This window comes from Melospiza georgiana, chromosome 30 (genome assembly GCF_028018845.1).
Source record: "Melospiza georgiana isolate bMelGeo1 chromosome 30, bMelGeo1.pri, whole genome shotgun sequence".
NCBI classification, from domain to species: Eukaryota; Metazoa; Chordata; class Aves; order Passeriformes; family Passerellidae; genus Melospiza; species Melospiza georgiana.
Window position 1 is genome coordinate 1,878,928 of NC_080459.1, and position 20,929 is coordinate 1,899,856.

Genomic DNA, 20,929 nt, shown 5'->3' on the forward strand with positions numbered 1-20,929 from the left:
GAAGCCATTGTGAGCCTGCAGGGCTGCAACACCCCAGAACACTGAAATGCTGGGGGTAACCAAAGGTTCCTTGACTTGAGTTTGGTGCACAGGAGAAACACCAACCAGATATTATCAACATGGCCAGATGCAAAGAATATTCTTGATAGGAAGGGACCCAGAAGGATCATCAAGTCCAGCTCATAAGTGAATGGCCCACACAGGGTTGAACCCACAGCCTCACTGACACCAGCACAATGCTCTGATCAATGGAGCTAAGAGGTCAAAAGGACCCAAAATTTTACTGGCAAGATGTAGACAATCAAGGAACTTTTGCAAAGGGTTTAATACAACATCCACTTCAATATGAAACCCTTATCATAGCATTAAATTCAATAACTTAGCAAATTGAATCTAAAAACCTTTATCCCTTAAGATGTTAAGTTACCCAAAAAGGTTCCAGGTAAGTAGGATTAGAAAAAGAAATAGCAAACAACAGAAAGACAGAAGATCCATAGAAGGTCAAGGACATGCACATAGGTACCAACTGCTCAGGTTCCAGCATCACAGAAACCCCAGAAACAGGCAGGATCCACATCCTGGGCTGGCCTCGTGCTCTGGCTTTTAAGGCCCTGGGCCCTCATGGGCCCGCCCCTGGGGTGGGAATGCCAGTTGCTTGTCCAATCAGAGCCAGGGTAGCACCAGCTGCTAGTGTGTGATTGATTGATTAACAGCTGGGCTAAGCAGAGCTGGGTCAACATCACCCCCCCCCTGCTGTGTGATTGACAGCTCTGCCAGGCCAGGGCTGGGAGCGGGGCTCTGTCCCACCACAAACCAAGGCCTGACCCGGCCCTGGCCCCACACGGGCATTCCGAGCATCCCAAGGTGTCTCGGGACATTGATCTCATCCAGCCTCTGACAGCGACCATGGTGACACTACGGACCCTCATGAAACCATGGGTCAGTTGTGACAATGTGGGTCCAAGATCACCACGGTGAGACTATGGAACCTCACGGAGTCAAGGAGACCATTGTGCAACTCAGAGGCCCTATAGAAGCAAGGGTCAATGATCAAACTGTGGGGCCCATAGGAACAAGGAGCCATTGTGACACAGCAGGACCGCATGGAGCCATGTGGGCCTCATGAAACCAAGAAACCATTGTGACATTGCAAGACCTCATGGAATCAAGGGGACCATTGTGACAGTATGGGACTCCATGACATCAGGGGAACATGGAACAGGTCTGCCTGGTTTGGCCTCCTGGGGGCTGTCTGACAGGTCCCACTGAATTAGACATGCCAAGGGCCACTTCCCATCTGACCATGAGGCACTGGGGCTCTGTGCTTTTATTCCTATGGAAAAGAACTGTCTTTCTTGTCTGGCCTCCCATGGCTGAAATTAGGATTCCACCTCTAAAATTCCCTATATCCGAGGGTTGCTCCCAGATAAAATCTGCTAATACAGTAAAATCTGGCTAGCCTTGGCCTCTGGTGACTGCCTCTCATCTGCCCCTGCACATTGGGGCTCACTTGTTTCCTTCCTATGGAGACCATTGTGACACTGCGGGGCGTTGTGGAGCCAATGGGCCATAGTGACAATGCAAGCCCTTGTGGAGCCTGTTACACTGTAGGAACTTGTGGAACCAAGGAGATCATTGTGACACTGTGAGTACCATGGATCCATGGGGCCATTGTGACACTGTGGGGTCTTGAGGAAACATGGAGACCATTGTGACTTTTTTGAGCCTTGTGACATGCAGGGGCCATTGTGACACTGCAGAGTACCATGGATCCAAGGGACCATTGTGACACTGTGGGGCCTCGTGGAAACAAGGACATCATTGCGGCTCTGTTGGGCTGCATGGTCCCAAGGGGCCCGTGTGAAGCATCAGGGCTTTGTGGAACCAAGAGACCATTGCTGCATTTCAGGGCCTCATGGAGCCAAAGGGCCGTTGTGATCCTGAGGGACACCATGGATCCATGGAGATCATTGTGACATTGCAAGGCCCCATGGAATCATGGAGACCATTTGTCATGATCCGTCCTAGTGAATGGATGATGTGATGGTTCGTAGGGGTGATCTCAGGGTGCAAAAAAAACCAACACGGCACAGGGGATTTGCAGTAACAATCAACAAGTGCAATTTTCTTGAAATAACCACAACAGAAAAGCATTCGTGACGGGAACCAGGGGAACAAAGGAGAAAATAAGGAAAAGAGGGAGAAAGAGGAGGGGTGGGTTATAGCTACCAAACATGGTGCTGTGTTATCCTTCGGGATCCAGTCGATGGAGTCTGCCAGGCCACATCCAGGGAGATCTTGGAGGCACAGTTCATCTGAACCCCAAGTTATACTATTTTTCATTGGGGGAAGGGGGAATGAATTTCAAAAGCGAAACAAAGGTCTTCAGGGGGAAAGAATAGTATTTGTTCAGGGGTACACAAAATTGAGCCAGGCAGCAAGCGAGAACCATTGTTTTCATGGCCCACTGCCTGCACCTGTGCTTGCTCTGGGCAGCTTTCCTCCCTGCCTCCTGCACATCTCCCTCGAGTTGGGAGGGTTTCAGTCCCAGTCTCTGGAAGAAGGTGAGAGGGGGCCTTCTCACACAGGGGTTTCATGTCTCGGGTCCTTGATGAAGAGGCCTACATCTCTACTTGTCTATCACGATTGAGAACAGGCTAGAGGGGTCTTCTCTTGGAGGAGGGACCACGCTAAACTCAAACCAGCCAGGCCAGGAGGCGGAGAGAAATTCCAGGACCAGTGTTCAGGAAAAAGGGCAGGGTGCTCCTTCAAGTTCAGTGTCGCGTATAGAAAACAACACCTCTTGAAACAGTGAGCTAAGAGGCACATGATTTTCTCTCCCCACTGGTTCAGCAGTTTTTAATTTTTCGGTGGTCTCTCTTCATGGCAACCGTGAGGCAAAAATGAAGGATATTTTGGACAGACTCTCACATGGCCTCAGGCCCAGGGCCAGCAGCCATGGCCAAAGTGCTGCAGGAGTTGGCTCTGGCAGGGCTGTCTTGCAGCTGCTGCCCATCCCTGTGCAGCTCAGGCTGTCCCTGCCCTGCGCCTCTGTCCCTGCAGGCTGTCAGCATCCCCCGGCTGCCCCACCTGGCTGGGCCCTTCCTTTGCTGACAGCTCTGCCTCCTGCCTCCCTCTGCCTGCCCACACAGAGCCTTGGGCTGCTCCAGGCTACTGCTGGGGACCTGTTGCACCACAGCCCTGCCCTGGCAGGGAAATTCCTTTCTCCGTGTGTCCACTCTGCACCTCCCCAGCTGCTCTTGGTGCTATTATGTCTTCTTCAGGCTCATTCCCACTATGAAGAAAAGCTCCAGCCCCTCTGAAACCAGCCTTCCATCCCTCCCAGGCTACTCCTGTTCTCTCCTCAGTCTCCACACCACTGAGCCCAGAGCCTGCAGACTCCCCCTGCTGGTTTTGTTGTGAGGCCTCCAAAACCCCATCCCGGGAGATTTTTGGAAAAAAAATAAGGTCTGTGAAAATGGAAAAATTGTGGTCAAAGTTATTTTCTCCCAAATCTTGCCATGCCATGACAGAAAAAGGGTCAATATCTTTAAACCGAATGAGGGTGGATTTACATTTGTTAGAAGGAAGAAATATTGTACAATTATTAAAGTGGCATGAAACTGCAGCTGTTTTTCTAGAGAATTGGATGCCCTATCCCAGGAATTGTCCAAGAGCAGGAGCTTTGTGCAGCCTGACCCAGTGAAACTCTCCCCACCCCAAGACCAGAATTCCCGTAGTGTGTGTTCTCTGCTGTGCTGGGTGCCCTCACAAGGCTTCTGGCCAGAATGTTTGCTGAGGGCAGCCAGGCTGCTGCAGGGGCAGTGGCCTCACAGCCATCACCATGGCAGCCCTGTCCCCTGGGCCTGGCTCTCCCCTTTCCTCTGCCCCTGCCTTGGCTCTGCTGGCATGAAGAGTTTTGTCATTAATATCTTGTCCCCGAGGTGCTGGGGCCAATGGCTTCCCATTCAGGCTTCTGGAGAAGAAGTGGCTTTTCAAGCCCAGCCAGGAATGAGCCCTGAGGCAGCAGCTCTGCAGTGGTGGCCACCAGGCCAGGCTACCAAGGGAGGCTTCTGGCCATGGCCTGCAAGCAGCTGCTGCTGCCAAGGTGCCTTTGGTGCCTCAGGCTCTCCCAGGCACAGCTCCCAGCACGGCGCTCTGCCCTTGTGCCCGAGCCCTTCCCTGTGCTGGGGCTGACCCGGGGCTTTTCCTGCAGCGGGACCTGCCCTGCTCATGGCACAGGAAAGGCAGTTCCTGCTGGAGCAGGAGGCTCTGCCTGCAATGGGCTCCAACAGCTCCAGCAAGGCCCTGTTGACCTCAAAATTGCTGCCTAGAGCAGAATATTCTAATTGTTAGAGCTCCAGTGCTGTGGAGGAAATAACTCTGATCAAGATCTTTCTGTCTAATCATGATCAGAATCAATCAGAGCTGCATTTCTAGAAATCTCTCAGGTATTCCATCATTAATCCTGTGGGACAAGTTCAACTCCCCCTGTCCAATCTTTTGCACCTTTCTCAATGTCTGGGGCTGGGATTGGATTCAGCCACTCCCAGTCTCTTCTCTGAGAAGAAATTTTACAAGTCTAAGGGTTCTGGAGTGTTTTATGGGTTCTGTGGTGGCTGCTGGGTGTCATTTCTCCATCCCATGACTCAGCAGGAGTTTCTTCAAGAAAGAAACAAAGCTTTTGCCTGCAGCTCCCACTGTGCCCATGACAGGAACCCCTGTGAGTGTCCGGGACATCCTGGCTCTTTGGCAGCCTGGGGACTCCTGGGATGTCACTGTGGAGCCCCCGTGAGTTCCTGTGACAGATCGGTGCCTTTGCAGCCCAAGGTGCCCTGGGATGTCACCATGGAATGGCTGTGACTGCCTCTGACCACAGGGCTCTTTACCACCCCCCAGAAAACCCTGGGAGGTCTCCATGGAGCTCCTGTCTCTGCGTGGGACATTCCAGGTCTTGAACATCCTGGAGACTCCTGGAATGTCCCCATGTGTTGCTATAGGACATGAAAGAACACAAGCACACATCGCTGTTGTCATGGTGAAAAAAAAAGGGAAGTTAATTTTCTGACTCCAACATTTATAGTTTCCCAAGAGTGACAGTGGATTGGAGGGTGACAGTGCCACCTCTCCAATGACACTGGACAAACCAAGAGTCCATCAACTTTCTCCTCCTCCATAAAGGAATGCAAAACAATGAGTTATTTACAGCAAGTGTGTGAGAAAGTTCGCTACAAGAATGTCAATATCTTAGAAAATCTTAAATCATCAGGGCGCCTCCCATGGAACCCCTCTGAGTGCCTGTAGCAACTCAGTTCCTTAGCAGGCACCCATCACCAGAACCCATTGCTCTGGACAGTTTCCATGGCAACCCTCCCCAGCCCCCTGTTGCTCTGGTCAGTTTCCTGGCAGGGCCAGGAAGAGGGACAGGTGTCTTCCAAGCATTAATGACAGGGAACATGGATAACCAGGGCTCTTCCCAAAGGGGATCCTCCAATGGGGGATGAAGCTGGAGCAGTGCAAGAAGCTTTTTCTGCAGTGGGGGCATTTGCAGGGCTTCCCTTACCAGTGCCTCAGTTGGTGTTTGGTCAAATGAGAGCTCTGGTTGAAGCTCTTTCCACACTTGGGACACTCGTAGGGCCTCACCCTGGTGTGGATGCACCAGTGGGTAACAAGGCTGATGTTTTCTCTAAAGCCCTTCCTGCACTCAGGGCAGTTGAAGGGCCTCTCCTCTGTGTGAATCCACTGGTGCCTGACGAGAATGGAGGTGGTGTGAAACATTTTTGGACACTCAAGGCACTTGTAGGGCCGTTCCCCGGTGTGGATGTGTTGGTTGGTGTGGAGAGTTTAGTTCAAGCATGGCTTGAAGAAAAAGGCCATGAAGCCATGCAATTGAGAGAAAAGTAACAGGTAGCTGTGAAGCAGTTCCCAGCCTGACTTCTATAAACAATTAGACTCTCTCAGGCATCACTGTATAAACAATAAGGTTCTCAGGCAGTCTTCCCATAACAAGTGTAACACCCTCTCTGGGAAAAGATCGCACCCTGAGAACAGATGTGGAAGTTTTGGGAACCGTTCATATCACAGTGGGAACACTGGTTTTGTTTTGTGTAAAAAATCGACGGTGTAGTAAAACAAAAGATGTGGTTAGAGTTTTCTCTGTTAGCCTATCATAAACCTGGATTTTGGAATATGCATGAAGTTGGTTAACACTATTATTTAAGCTGGCTGATCGATCAATAAATTGAGTTCGATGCATCAAAGGATTGGTCGTTCTCCCCTCACCTCAACAGGTTGGTGACGAGCTCAGAGCTGCACCTGAAGACCTTCCCACACTCCAAGCACTTGTAGGGATTCTCCCCATTGTGAAGCTGCTCATGCACCACCAGCTCCAAGACGTGGCTGAAGCTCTGTCTACCTTCCTGGCCCAGGGTGGGTCTTTCCTCCTCATAGCAATCCAGGCTGAGTTTGGTGCCCCTCCTCCTGAGGGACCTCTGGAACTTTTCCTCTCCATTGGATTCCTGCACAGTAGAGCCGCTCAAAGTGGCCTCTTCCATGAGGTTCTGCTGTGGGGATTTGTCCTCCCTGGTCTCCATCCACAGCTTCTTGCCTGCGGGTGGAAGGACAAGGACTGGATGAGATTTGCCTCTGTGCCACAGTGAGGAGGAAGGAGATTCCCCCAGTGCATCCCCAGCAGGATAGCGTTGGGAGTGGGGTTGTCCTGCAGCTGGGGGCCTTGCTGGGCTGGGAGATGGAGCAGAAGAGAGGGGGAAAGGGGCACTGACTTCCTCCTCACCTGGGTGTCTGGGGATATTGTCTCAGTTTGAATAGACAGGTGTCAGCTATGGAAGGCAAGAACCTCCCTTAAAATGGAAAAATGTAAACAACCTCCTTCCGAACTCTTATAATTTTGAAATTATGGGGCTCTAGTGCAAAAGATATGGGACTAGGAATAACAGTTCTATAGCAGCAAAATAAAATATAAATGCAATAGTACAAAGAAAAAATACTGACAGATTCAGAATACGACCTGACACCATGTGGGGCACAGTGGCGGTGGTAGTCCCAATAAATGGTGGCTACAGTCCGCCTGCAGTGACTGGTGTGGCTCTGTTGATGCAGGGATCCTGTAGGAGGGTGGAGTTTTCCTCTGAAGATCTAGTGGTGGTGGTATTGGGCCTGGTCTTCCTCCGGGAATCCAGTGGAAAAGGCTGACTCTGGTCTTCCAGCCCTCTGATTGTATCCAGGTAGGAATGCTTGGCTCCTCCCTCTGGGTACAGATTCTCACAATGGGATGATGGAATTTTATCAGTCCTGCAGTGGCACTCAATGGCCCCTTAACAGAAGATATCTCCTGGGAGGGAGGATGGGTTGTGGAAGAGATAAAGAAAACTGCCCAATTAACAGAAGGTAACTGCCCCATCAGATAGGAATAGAATACACGCCCCATGTCCAACCTAAGACAGCTGGAAAATGCTTTGCAGCATTCTGTGTCCCTGTGTCTGTGTGCATTTTACACTCAAAGTCCCCCAGATTTCCAAGACGTTTTCCCTGGGGTTTTGTCTTGTCCCTGTGTCCCTCTGCACCTCCCTGTTTCACTCTGTCACTGTCACCTCCACACATCTCAGAGCCCACTGGCACCTCCCAGGTTTGCACTGAATCTCTCCCTCCTGCCCTCCAGCACCAGCAATGCCCATGGCAGGGAGCTCAGAGCAGGAGCAGCCAGGCCAGGGCTAATGACAGGATCAGGAGCACCTGGCAGAGGCAGGAGGAATTCCCCATTCCAGGCGGTGCAAGGGGGGCACCCGTGTCCCCTCCCAGCCCCAGAGTAACAGACCAGGGAGGAGATGCCTCAGCTGCCTCAGCTGAATTGCTTCCCTCAGCCCTTGGCCCGGGAAGTCTCTGGCTGAAGCAGAACCTCTAGAGGAGAGTTCCCACAAGGAAAACAAAGGAATTGTTTCTTCCCTTTCTCTCATCCCTGCCCCGTGTGCTGATTTTCTTGGCATCTCTTAGCAAAACCAACAAAAAAGCATCTGGAATGAGCTGTTTCCCAGGGTCAGTTCCTAAATAGGGCCAAAGGAAGGTTTTCTGCCAGGGAAAAAGGGACAAATGTGGGATTTGTTCAGACAGTTGAAAACATGACAGTTTCTAAGCACTGGAAATCCACAGACTATAAAAACAGAGTTTGCAGTCGTAATGGTCTCTCCCTCCTCCCACTGATTTGTCACATCCCAACTCCAAAGGAGCAGATTATGGAAAGAAGACTCCAACATCGGGTGTTGGAGGCCTAATCCCAGAGACAGGAAGAAAGAGTTACATTGGGAAAAGATCTCCAGTTGTTTTCCTATCACAATGACCACAAATAGCTCTGTAGTCCATGTGCAATATCCAGATGAAGAGGCCTGTTCCTGGTTTTTAATGCCAAATTGCAGTACTTTGGAACATTTTTCTGGATGAGAACAAACCACAGGCCAATAACTGACCCACTTTTTTTAAAATGATTTCCCAAATCAGAAATCATTCAACTTCTACCAAGTTGTCTTCCTCTGCAGGTGTCCCAGACTGCAAGGCAAGATGGATTCTATTTGCCATCTGTATGGCAGTTTTCCTTATCTCTTCCACAACCACTCCTCCCTCCTGGGGGGACATCTGCTGATAACAGGCTATTGAATGTCACTGCATGGCTGGTAAGAACTACAGCATCCCATTGGGAGATGCTCCGCCCAGAGGGAAGAGCTAAGCATTCCTAACTGGATAAAATATGGAGATTCTGGAATAGCAGCACAACTTCTCCCCTGGATTTCCCAGAGGAACAGCAGCTGCCTCTTCTTCCACTGGATCTTCAGAGAAAGACTACACCCTTTTCTACAGGACCCCCTGCTCCAACAGAACCTGACACTCCAGGAGGACTGTAGCCACATTTCCAGTTGGATTGCTACCAGCACCCTGACCAACAGGGTGTCAGGTTGTGTTCTGACTCTGTCAGTGTTGTTTTAATTTACTGCATTGTTTATTTTATCCTTTTATTTTCTTCCCTATGAAATAACTGTTATTTCCTGCTCCCATACTTTTTATTTTTTGCCTGAGAGCCCCTTAATTTAAAATCATAACAATTCAGAGGGGGAGGGTTCACATTCTCCATTTCATGGGAGGCTCCTGCCTTCCTTAGCAGGCTCCTGTCTTTCCAAACCAAGACAGCAGGACAGAAGGCACTTTGATTCCTTTTGTCCCAAGTTTCTCCTGAGTTCATGACTTCACATGAACTGGAATGGTCCCAACAGCACAAAAGCAGCCGCAATGAGCAGAATCAAATCCCCAGGTCACCATTAAATGCACTCGATCCACGCCTTCCACAGCCCAGCAGCAATTCCTGCCTCTGCCCCCAGCTCTGGCTCAGCCTGAGGGGCATGGCATCGCTCTGGTGTGTGCGGGGCCGGCTCCTGCAGGACACAGCGCTGGGAGCTGCTCTGTGTCCCACAGCTTCGGCATCTCAGGCACCGCTCCACAGCTGCGGGGCTGTGCCACCACTGTTGCATGGCTGGAGTTCCTGCGCCACCACGGTTCCGTGGCTGTGGTTCCTGTGCCACCACGGTTCCATGGCTGTAGTTCCTGTGCCACCACTGTTCCATGGCTGCAGTTCCTGTGCCACCACGGTTCCATGCTGTAGCTCCTGTGCCACCACTGTTCCATGGCTGTAGCACCTGTGCCACCACTGTTCCATGGCTGGAGTTCCTGTGCCACCACTGTTCCATGGCTGTAGCTCCTGTGCCACCACTCTTCCATGGCTGGAGTTCCTGTGCCACCACTGTTCTGCTTTTTCCATGCTCACTCCACTGCTGCTCTAAAGCTGTGCTGTGCTGTTTCAGCACGGTTCCTCAGCTCCTGCACCACTGCTCCACTGCTGCTCCAACACTGCTCATCTCCCACTGTTCCACTGCTCCTTCTCTGCTCCTCCCCTGCTCCCCTGTTGTTCCTCAGCTGCTGCTTCTGTTCTAGTGCTGCTGCCACAGCTGTGGTGTCACAGAGAGGGGAACTTCGGGCAGCAACTGCTGTGGTGTCACAGAGACTGGGACAACAGGACTGCCACAGCTCTGGTGTCGTGGAGAGGGGAATGTTGGGGTGGCTGCTGCTGTAGTGTCATAGAAGGTACAACTGGGGCTGCCACCACTGAGGTGTCACAGTGAGGGGAACGTTGTGGCTGCCACCACAGTGGTATCATACACATGAGAATGCTGGGGCTGCCTCTGCTGTAGAGTTATAGAGAGGAGAATGTTGGGGCTGCCAAAGCTGCGGTGTCACAGACAGGGGACTCTGGGCCTTCCACTGCTGTGGTGTCACAGAGAGGGGGACTTGGGACTGCCACAACTATGATGTCACAGAGAGGGAAATGTTGAGGCTGACACTGCTAGGGTTCCACAGACAGGGGATTTCTGGAGCTCCCACCACTGTGGTATCATAGAGAGGGGAATGTTTGGACTGCCATCCTAGTGGGCTCAAAGACAGGGTAATTTTGGGGCTGCTACCCCTGTGGTGTCCTACAGAAGTCAATGTTGGAACTGCCAACTCAGTGGTATCACAGAGAGGGGAATGTGGGGGAGTCACTACTGTGGTGTCACAAGGGGAGCATTTGGGGCTGCCACCCCTGTGGTGTCACTGAGAGGGCAATGTTGGGGTTGCCACTGTGGTGCTGTCATAGAGAGGAAAACGATGTGGGTGCCGCCTCTGTGGTGTCACAGAGAGGGGAACGCTGGGGTTGCAATTTCTTTGGTGTCATAGACAGGGGGACATTGGTATTGCCACTGCTGTCATGTCACAGACAGGGGAACTTTGAGGTTGCCACCACTGGGATGTCACTGACAGGGCAATGCTCCATCTTGAACATCTGTGGTATCATAGAGAGGGGAACATTGGTGTTGCCACCACTGTTGTGTCACAGATATGGGAACACTGCCAAACCTCCCCTGGTGCTGTGCCCACTCCAGTGCTGCTCCTCTGTGACACTGCAGGTACTCCTGGGGACATTGTCACACTGCAGTGACTCCTGGGGACATTGTCACATTGTGACAATGGGACTATAGGGGCCCTGTGACACTCCAGGGTCTTGTAGAATCCATGGAACCAAGAGGAGACTGAAACTCTGGGACTTCATGGAACCATACATTGTGATACCTCAGGGCCTCATTCTTTCCAGGAATCCTTGTGACACTGCAGAAATAAATGGAACCAAGGGGACATTGTGACACTGTGGAGTTCATAAAACTGAGGGGATGCTCTGAGACTCTGGTGCCTAAAGATGCTCAGGAACCGTTCTGACACTGTGGCTTGTGGAACCAAAGGCACACTGTGACACTGTGGGGTCTCGTGGAATCCAGAGGCCCTTGTGACTCAGTGAGGCCAGTTGGAACCAACAATCCATTGGGATCTCCCAGAACCTTGTGGTGTCCAGGGATCCTTGTGACATTTTGGGGCCTCATGGAACCAAAGGGACACTGGGACACTGTGTGATCTCAGGGAACCAAGGGGACTCAGAGACACTGTGGGGCCTCCTGGCTCTCAGTCACTTCTGAAACTTGTGTCCCTCTACAAGGGGGCAAAACTCAGCAGCTTGAGCCTGTTGATCCAGAATATTCCCATCTCCATGGAGGGTGTTCTTGCCAGCTATGGTGCTTTGTGTTCTCTCTGTGCTCTCTGGGGGAATTGCATCCTACAGGAGACCCCAACAACTCCAGTAGCTGACACCACAGAGCCTCCTGTGGGGTGTGGGCAGAGGCATCTTTCACTCCATTATGTTGCTCAGAGCCCATGCAAGCTGGAATGTTTCCAAGGATGGGGCATTCACTGGCTCTCCACCAAGGCTAACGGTGAAAGCAGGGCACTGGGGGAGGCAGCAGGGAGAGCAGACGCTGTGCTGAGTGAACGAGGGAAGAGGATGAATGCAGAAGGCACAGCCCACCAGGAGGCCACCAGGCAGAGCTGTGGAGCCTCCCCAGGTGAGGGTGACCTGCCCAGGGAGTGCCCTGCTGCCACCCAGGACTGTGCTGCCACCCTTGGCAGAGGTGTTTGCCCAGCAGGATGTCCCCTGGTCACCCGCGGCCGTGCCACTGCCCCAGGCAGGAGGGCGCTGTCAGCTGAGTGTGCCGTCTCTGGGGTCAGTGCTGGTGGCGCCCCGAGCAGCCTGGCTGTGTTAAATGAGCACCCTGCAGCCCCTCTGTGCCCTGCCATGGCTGCCAAGACTCCTGAAAGCACTGGCTGCTGTGCAGCTGTGCCCTCTGCTGCCCCTTGTTCTGCCCTGCTGGCAGAAACTGCCGCAACCGCCCAAGAGCAGCGCGGGTTGTCAATGGAGCGCGCTGCTGCCGATCCAGAGGGTGGAGAGATGTCATGCTGCAGAGTCACATTGAACAGGTACTCTGCCACTCTGCTGTGCCTTGCTGCCACAGCTGGAACCCCAGAAGCAGCACTTGGTAGCAGCAGGGAGGCTCTTTGCCCCTGCAGCCGCTGCAAGGCACCCAGCTGCCACCACTGTGAGATGCCTTGCTCCTGCAGGACACTGCCTGGCCATGGAGTGGGGTTTGCTGCCCCTCCACCAGGCCTGCCATACCAGCTGAGATCTCAGAAGCAGTGCCCGGCCCCTGTGAGATTCCAGCTCCTCTGTGCCATGTGGCTGCCCCTGTAGCCATCTCTGCCTGCGGTGGAACCACCTCTCTGTGCTTTGCTGTGACTGGAAGCGCCCCTACAGCTGTGCCCAGCCACGGCGAGACAGTGCCGGGCCCCGGCGGGAGAGCACCCTGGCACTGTAAGGGGGTACCTGGCTGCGGAGCTATTCCTGGCTGCTATGGAGCTGCCCGTGCCTGTTGCCAAGCTGTACCTGGCTGCTGTGAGACTCCCAGCTCCTGTGGAACACCTGGCTACCATCAAGCCGTATCTGTTGATCCATGTCCTGCTGTCAACTGCTGTGAAAAGGCGTCGGCTGAGTGGTTCACATGGGGAAGGTCACCAGGGGGGTCACCAGGTGGGTGCCCCACCTGGGCCAGCATCCAGCAGCCAGCTTAGAACTGGTGCAAACCAGGGGAATCCGACTGTTTAATTGAAACAAAACATCACAAAGGCCTGAGGTGGGTGTTGATGCAATGTGATTTCTGCCCAGTGCTCTGAATGTCAAAGTGAAGAAATTCAATGAAGTGCAGGCAAATGGCAGGTGCGACTATGACTCTTCTAAGGCAGTTTTTGAGAGTATAGTTACAAACTGGGCATTGCTGCAGAGATTGCACCTCCTCACGGTCCTGCTGGATACCCTGTGTAATGTAACCCAATTGATCTCTGCCCCAGCACAAAGGCAGTGGGGAACGTTGGGCACCACAACTGAAGTGGTCCAGCTGGAGAATTATGGTCATTCTCGGATGTCCCGGCCAGCTTTCCAGCACAGCTAGCAGTAGGTGGGCACTATCTCAATCTCCGTGGTTCGAGACAGCACCTAAGTCAAACGCTCTGTGCTATGACAGTAGCAGTACCTTGTGGTAGGACGTGGCATGGCTTATGGCTACAGTCAGCAGAAACAAGAAGAGAGCACTCTCCAGCTGTGGTGAATCCAGGTGTATTGAATCCCAGGGGAAACCGACAACCCAAGAGGAAGAGGGGGAAGTTGCAACAGCTTATAAGGAGGGAAGGACACAGGGGAGGAGTCAGTCCTTGGATGAATAGGATTGCAGAGGGGAATGGAATACCAAAGATTGACTTAGGGAGAACATCCAATGGGAATAACTTGAGGGTGGAGCCTCGGCCCCTGAGCCAATCACTTGACGCTCTAGTTAGATGTTTCTAGAGAGTTCCAGAGAGAAGGGTGGGAGCACCAAGTGACGGACAGGGCACCAGGGAGGGATTTGAGACAGGTTACATTTATCTCCAAGGCGACAGGGGAGGAGCTGGGATAACTGGCAGCACAAGGGAGGGAAGGGAGAACCAGGGCAGAACCATTACAAGATAGGGGGGAACAGAACAGTCCAACTTATACAGACCCAACACAACAGTGAGGGATTGCAGGACTGTTTTGATTCCTAAGTCAACCAAATCAGATCACCTCAAGGAAATTTATAACTGGAGACTTATCCCAATCAGTTCCATCTTGTTAAGACTGTTCTCCAGGATTTTAACAGCCACACTTACTAAGGCTTGACCCTCAATCCAAGGCAAAGAGGCTTTATAAGAGCAATGGGATGCTCTGAAAACCTGAAACTCCTGCAAATCATTATTCGGTCACAAAAGGAGAACACCCTGGGTGTTGTATTTGTGGACATCACCAAGGCTTTTGACACCATAAGCCAGCAGCACATTCTACATGCCCTAGAGCAAAGGGAAGCAGATCGCCACATCGTCAATTTGGTGAGCAAATATTGTGAAAAATGTTTTTGTGATTTGTGTCAATCTGCAATGGAATCAGCAAATGCTTGTATGTGCTGTGTGGAAAATGGATGCATTCCTTGGGATAGATACAAGGAAGTGTTTGGAAACTTTCTATTGCTAAATAAAGCTTTGAAATAGGGGAAGTATGTTAAAGAGATGAGGTAGAAAGATGGCTGATGCTTAGAATAAAATAGAGGAACTTGTTGTAAAGCTAAGGGGACTGCAATGTGTCTAAATGCTTATGTATAATAAAAAGCTTAACAAAATATTGTAGTGGTCAGTGGTGAAGGGGCCTCCCTCCAGACGAGCACAAGAAAGACAGGAAGCCAACAACCACCTGGAAAGATGATGAAATTGCTGATTCCAGCTTACTGATATTTACTCATTTGTATTAAACAAGCACATTGGAAAATGCTTTATAAGCTTAAAAACAGTATATATACTTTACTGAATTTGTAAGTAGTGTGTGCCATGAGTAGAGCAGTGACTCCTTGGCCACCCTGCGCTGCTTGCTCACCTTCTTTTAAATCAAAGATATAGAAAAAAAATTCGCATTGACTATTGAAATTTTATGTATTAGTATGATCTTTGTGACATGCCAGCATTCCCAGTATGGTCCCAGAATAATCCCAGTTACTTTCAAGCACTCCCAGGATGGTCCCAGTTACCTGCAGCTAGATCAACCCAGTCAGTCCCAGGATTATGCCAGTTGCTCCCAGTGTGCTCCCAGTTGCTCCCAGTCACCCCCAGTCCAGGGATGATGTGCATGGTGTGTTCCCAGTCACTCTCAGAAACTCCCAGTGTTAATCCAGTCAGTCCCAGTACAATGCAGAGATGAGCCCACTGTGGTCCCAGTTGCTGCCAGTATGAACCCCTTGTGCCCCACATGGTTCCAGTTTCTCCCTTTCAGCCTGACTTTTGTTCCAGTCTCTCCCAATATATCCCAGTTCCTTCTAGCATATTCCCACTCGCTCCTGGCATAATCTGAGTTCATCCCAGTGGAAGGCCAGTTGCTTCTAATGACCCCCAGTGTGCACCCAGCATGATCCCAGTTCCTCCCACTCGCTCCTGGCATGATCCCACTTGCTCCCAGTATATCCCATTTGCCTCAACAGGGCCACAATTGCACCCAGCAGGCCCCTACTCAGTCCCAGTATGATCCCATTATGATCCCATTCACCTCATTGTGATCACAGTCTCCACCAGCAGGGGTCCAGCTGCTCCCAGTATGATCCCAGTATGATGTCAGTACAAACCCAGGATAAATCCAGTCACTGCCTGTATGATCACAGTATGATCCCAGTACAGCTCACTCCCTCCCAATGATGAAACTCCTGGGATCCCCCAGCCCTCTCTGCATTTGCCCCTCCCAGATCTCCTGAGTGGAGCCACAAGGGCTGGCAGCGCCCAGGCAGGGTCCCCAGCAAGACCCAATTTGGATGTTCAGCCCCCAGTTTTCCCAGTTTGCCCCTCCTTTGGCCCAGGCTGGGTTCCCCCCACCCGCAGTGGCTGGGAGCAGCCGAGAGCCCCCCGCTGCCCATCCCGACCTGTCCCGGCTCTATCCCCGCTCCTGCCGCAGGCTGCGAGGGCTGTGAGAACGGGGCACTGATAATACAGCAACGTGAGTGGGTTGCTGCTGGTGAGAGAGAGACGAGAACCTTGTTTCTTGATCAGAAGGCTGAATTTATTGATATATGATATCTAATACATTATACCTATACTAAAAAGAAATAAAAGAGAACGTTGCAGAGCTGCTGCTAGCTAGCTAAGAATAGAAAGAAAGAATCTCTAACAAAGTTGTGTCCAAGGACTCTGTCCCAAGCTTGCACTTTGTGATTTGGCCCCTAATTATAAACATAGGAACATGAGCCAATCAAGGTGCCCCTGTTGCATTTCACAGCAGCTGATAATAATTGTTTATGTTCTCTTCTGAGGCCTCTGCCTTCCAGAAGACACAGAAATCTGAAAGAAAGTATTTCTGTGAAGAAATGTCTGCGATACACCGAGGGTGTGGCTGCTGCTGGGGGAGGAGGAGGGAGGGAATGGGAGGAAGAGGAAGATGAGGGACAAAGGAGGATCAGAGAAAGCAGAAGGAACCACAAGGTCTTGCACTCCGTGAATTCGCATCCCCACCCATGGGATCTTCACCCCCGCCATCATGCAGGTGACCGGTGAGGGGGGGAGCTTGGCCCAGATATCCTGGGGGGTTCCCTGGGCGGGTTTTTTTGAGGGGATGTTTGGAAAATGTAGAACTCCAAGGCTGTGCGGAAAAGGCCCCATGGAGGGACATTGGAGGGTCCCAGTGGCAACTGCTGGCAGAGGCAGCCTGGAGGAGCAGAGCCCTGTGTCCCCCAGGAGCCCAAAGTCGGGAGCCCAGAGAGGGGGGAGTACTGCCATTGGCAGGAGCCTCAAGACCCTGGAGAGGGGAAGGAGGGACTCCTGGGATCCTCTGCACTCCAAAGCAGAGAATTAGGAAAGTAGGGACCCTAGGATCCCAAAACCCCCCAGCATCCCTAAATGAGGAGATGGAAAAAGGGGAAACGTTTTGCTTCTTGGGACTTCCAGCAGCGGAGGGCGGGGACCAAGTAGACAGGGGACCCTTAATCCAAGTGTGACCCACACCAGCTGGGACAGGGGGCAACCCTGAAACACCAAAGGGGAGAGACCAGAGACAGGCAACTCCTGGGAAGCATTTTCAGGGCTGAACCTTGATGTTTGGGAGGTTTTTATGGAGCACAGATAGCCGGTTACGTCTAGAGATGGACTTGGGCAGAGGGACATTCAATCTCAATCTGTGCTAAACCCTTGTTTCTCCAGAACCAGGATTTTCCATTCCCAGTCGTTGGTGGCATGGAGGAGAAGGCTGTGAGGAAGATGGAGATGCCTGTCTTAGGTTGCAAGATGTAGCTGGGGGTTTTTCAATTCCCATCTATTAGAAGAGGGGCAGGTATTATCTGTTAATTGAGCAGTTTTCTTTATCTCTTCTACAACCAATGCCCCCTCTGGGAAATATCTTCTCTTAATGGGCCATTGACTGTCACTATATGACTGATAAAAATTCCATCATCCCATTGTGAGATGCTCTGCCCAGGGGGAGGAGCAAAGCATTCCTACCTGGATATAAGCTCAGCCTTGGAACTCTACAGCCAGCTTTTCCCACTGGATTCTCACAGAAGCAGCTTTCTTATCCACAGAATTCCCAGAGGAAGAAGCAGCTTTCTTCTCCACAGAATTCCCAGAGGAAGACCAGACCCAACAACACCACCACTGACCTTAAGAGGAAAGCTCCACCCTTCTACAGGATCCCAACTGAACCACATCTGTAACTGCGGGAGCTCTGCAGCCACCATATAATGGGAGTGCTACCATCACCCTGACGCACATGGTGTAAGGTTATACTCTGATTCAGTTAGTGGGGTTTTTTTGTACAGCTGCATTTGTATTTTTAAATTTTTTCTAGTCAATAACTGTTTTAACTAGTCCCATATTTTTGCCTGAGACCCCCTTAATTTTAAACATATAACAATTCAGAGGGAGCGGATTAATATTTTCCATTTCAAGGGAGGTTCCTGCCTTCCATAGCTGACACCTGTCTTTTCAAACTGAGACTATGCCCCCGGACACCCAGGCGGGTGAGGAGGAAGTCAGTGCCCCGTTCCCCCCCTCTCCTGCTCCATCTCCCAGCCCAACACGGCCCCGAGCTGCACAACAACGCCGCTGGCAATGCCTTCCTACCAGGGATGCACTGGGAGGGATCTCCTTCCCCTTCCCTGTAGCACAGAGGCAAATCCCATCCTGACCTTGCCTTTCCACCCGCAGGCAAGAAGCTGAGGATGGAGACCAGGGAGGACAAATTCCCACAGCAGAACCTTGTGGAAGAGGCCACTTTGAGAGGCTCTACTGCGCAAGACTTCAATGGAGAGGAAAAGCCCTGGAGATCCTACAGGAGGAGGGGCTCCAAACCCAGCCCAGGGTGCTCTGAGGAGGAAAGACCCACCCTGGGCCAGGAAGGTGGACAGAACTTCAGCCAGGGCTCAGAGCTGGTGGTGCATGAGCAGCTTCACGATGGGGAGAAGCCCTATAAGTGCTTGGAGTGTGGGAAGAGCTTCAGCCAGAGCAGCACCCTGATCTGCCACCAGATGATCCATGCTGGGCAATGGCCCTACAAGTGCTTGGAGTGTGCGAAGGGCTTCAGCTGCAGCTCCGCACTTGTCACCCACCAACGCATCCACACTGAGGAGAAACCTTACGAGTGTTCTGAGGGTCAGAAAAGGTTTCACACCAGCTTCCATCTCCTTCTGCATGAGCGGATTCACACAGAGGGGAAGCCCTTCCGCTACCCTGACTGCAGGAAGGGCTTCATCCGCAACTCCCAGCTCATCACCCACTGGCGCATCCACACTGGGGAGACGCCCTATGAGTCTCCCAAGTGTAGAAAGAGCTTCACCCAGAGGTCTCACTTGATCAAACACCAACAGAGGCACCAGTAAGGGAAGCCCTGTAAATGCCCCAACTTCAGGAAAAGCTTCTTGTACTGCTCCAGCTTCATCTCCCATTGGACAACCCCCATTGGGATGAACCCTGGTGATCCATGTTCCCTGTCATCAATGCTGGGAAGACACCTGTCCCTTTTCCTGTCCCTGCAAATGACATGATATGGGTCCAAGAACATGAGGGTCTGGCCATGGTTGTGTCATTATATTCTCTCCTACATCAGGTCATTGCTAGGGGTAGGAAAGGGACTGTCTCTCTCCCTCCCCTGAGGAGAAGGGTGTCCTTTCCAGGCAGGAGTGAATATGTGGCTGGGAAGAAACAGTGGTGTTGTAGTTTTCCCTGCAAATAGATTTTCTTATCCCTTCTGTTATCAGTGTTGTTGCTGTTCCTATTTGTTCCTTATCTGTTTGCTGTTCCCAGTAAATTGTTCTTATCCCACACTGGGATCTTTGTCTTCTGTGCTTTCCATGGGAGGTAGGAGGGCAGCGAATGGCAGTGCGGTTTTAGCCGGAGCAGGAAATAGGGAAATCCCATGCCTATACTCTGGCCCATGGAAACCGGAGCATCCCAGCTGGTCCCAGTCCGGGTTGCCATGGCAAAGGCCTTGGGAGCCAGTCCCTGGCTGAGGCTGTGGTGAGAGGGAGTAGAAATTCTCCAGACTCGAAATTCATTTTGATTTAGGTGCATGTTTGAAATGTACATCTTTGAAATGTACATCTTTGAGTTAAGTCTGTAGTTTGAAAACAGAGCTATTTAGTCTGACTGCCTGTTCTCATAAGAAGCCTAGGCTCAGAAAAACTGCTTCAGTGAAGGACAGAGATAAGGGGGGGAGACAGAAAGACTGCTGTGAGAGCAGGTCAACCTGACCCTGGAATTCTTTCTGATAAAGAAGAACTAGCGGCAAATGTGGAAATGGCGAAATTTATGAAAATGAATATGTATGAACCTATTGTAAAATTGTATGCATACGTATTTGAGAGGGGGATAAAAAGGGACCTGAAATTCCCAGAAGTATGCATGTCTTTTAAGGAGAGTAATCTCCACATGCATCCAGCGCTGTAATAAACATACCGGCTTTACAACTTTCACAAAATTGTGGAGTTTTGTTTATCTCCACAAAACAGGCACTGGCGAGCCAGGTAGGAGGAATCATCTCTGTCCCCACAGGGGCAGAGAGGCATAGACGGACCTCCAAAGCTCACCCTGGGATTTTCCCAGAGGAGCTCTCCTTGTCTCAGTTCTGTCTCCTGCGGAGACAGAAAAGGACCTGCTGGTGTGCAGAGGATACTGTATGTATTGAGGGGCCCTCAAGGGAAAAGAGAGATAGGATGGCTGAAAGAGCCACTAAGAGATGTCTGAGTGCTCAGCCTCATTCCTATGCCTGCAGGCAGACCGGTCGATAGAGCAATTGGGAGACGGGGGTTCACTATCCAATAGAGTGGCTGCTAGTGACCCCGGGGGTGGGCGCCAGAAGGAAGAGCCCCCCTTGGGGTTTGCCACCCCACTTCACCGGGTAAGTGAAAACACGATCAGAGTAGTGGTATTTCACCGATGGCCGGAACACTGGTAGGCGGGTCACACCACTGAGCACATGCCCGGCCTCCCACTTATTCTACACCTCTCATGTCTCTTCACAGCGCCAGACTAGAGTCAAGCTCAACAGGGTCTTCTTTCCCCACTGATTCCACCAAGCCCGTTCCCTTTGCTGTGGTTTCACTGGATAGTAGGTAGAGACAGTGGGAATCTCGTTCATCCATTCATGCATGTCACTAATTAGATGACAAGGCATTTGGCTATTTTTCAAACACATATAAATAATGTGTGTTCCTTTTCCGGGTTAAATAAAGATGGCTCGTCCAGCTTGGACAAATCCGGTAAATTGGTTCAAATACAGTAAATTGGTCTGAATCAGGTGCTAATTGATGCGTTATGAATTAAAGTCTTTGTCCCTACTCACTATGAGCCACCTTACTGTCTTGTGGCTTCCTTACGAACCTAGCTACTCTCTAGTTTATTAAAATATAAAAGTGATACAAAATAA

The 20,929-nt window shown here is 51.3% G+C and overlaps 1 pseudogene; it reads left to right on the forward strand.

Moving 5' to 3' along the window:
* LOC131094597 (zinc finger protein 345-like) overlaps positions 1 to 19,435 on the forward strand; it is a 159,673-nt pseudogene extending 140,238 nt beyond the window's left edge.
* The last annotated feature ends 1,494 nt before the right edge of the window (positions 19,436 to 20,929 follow it).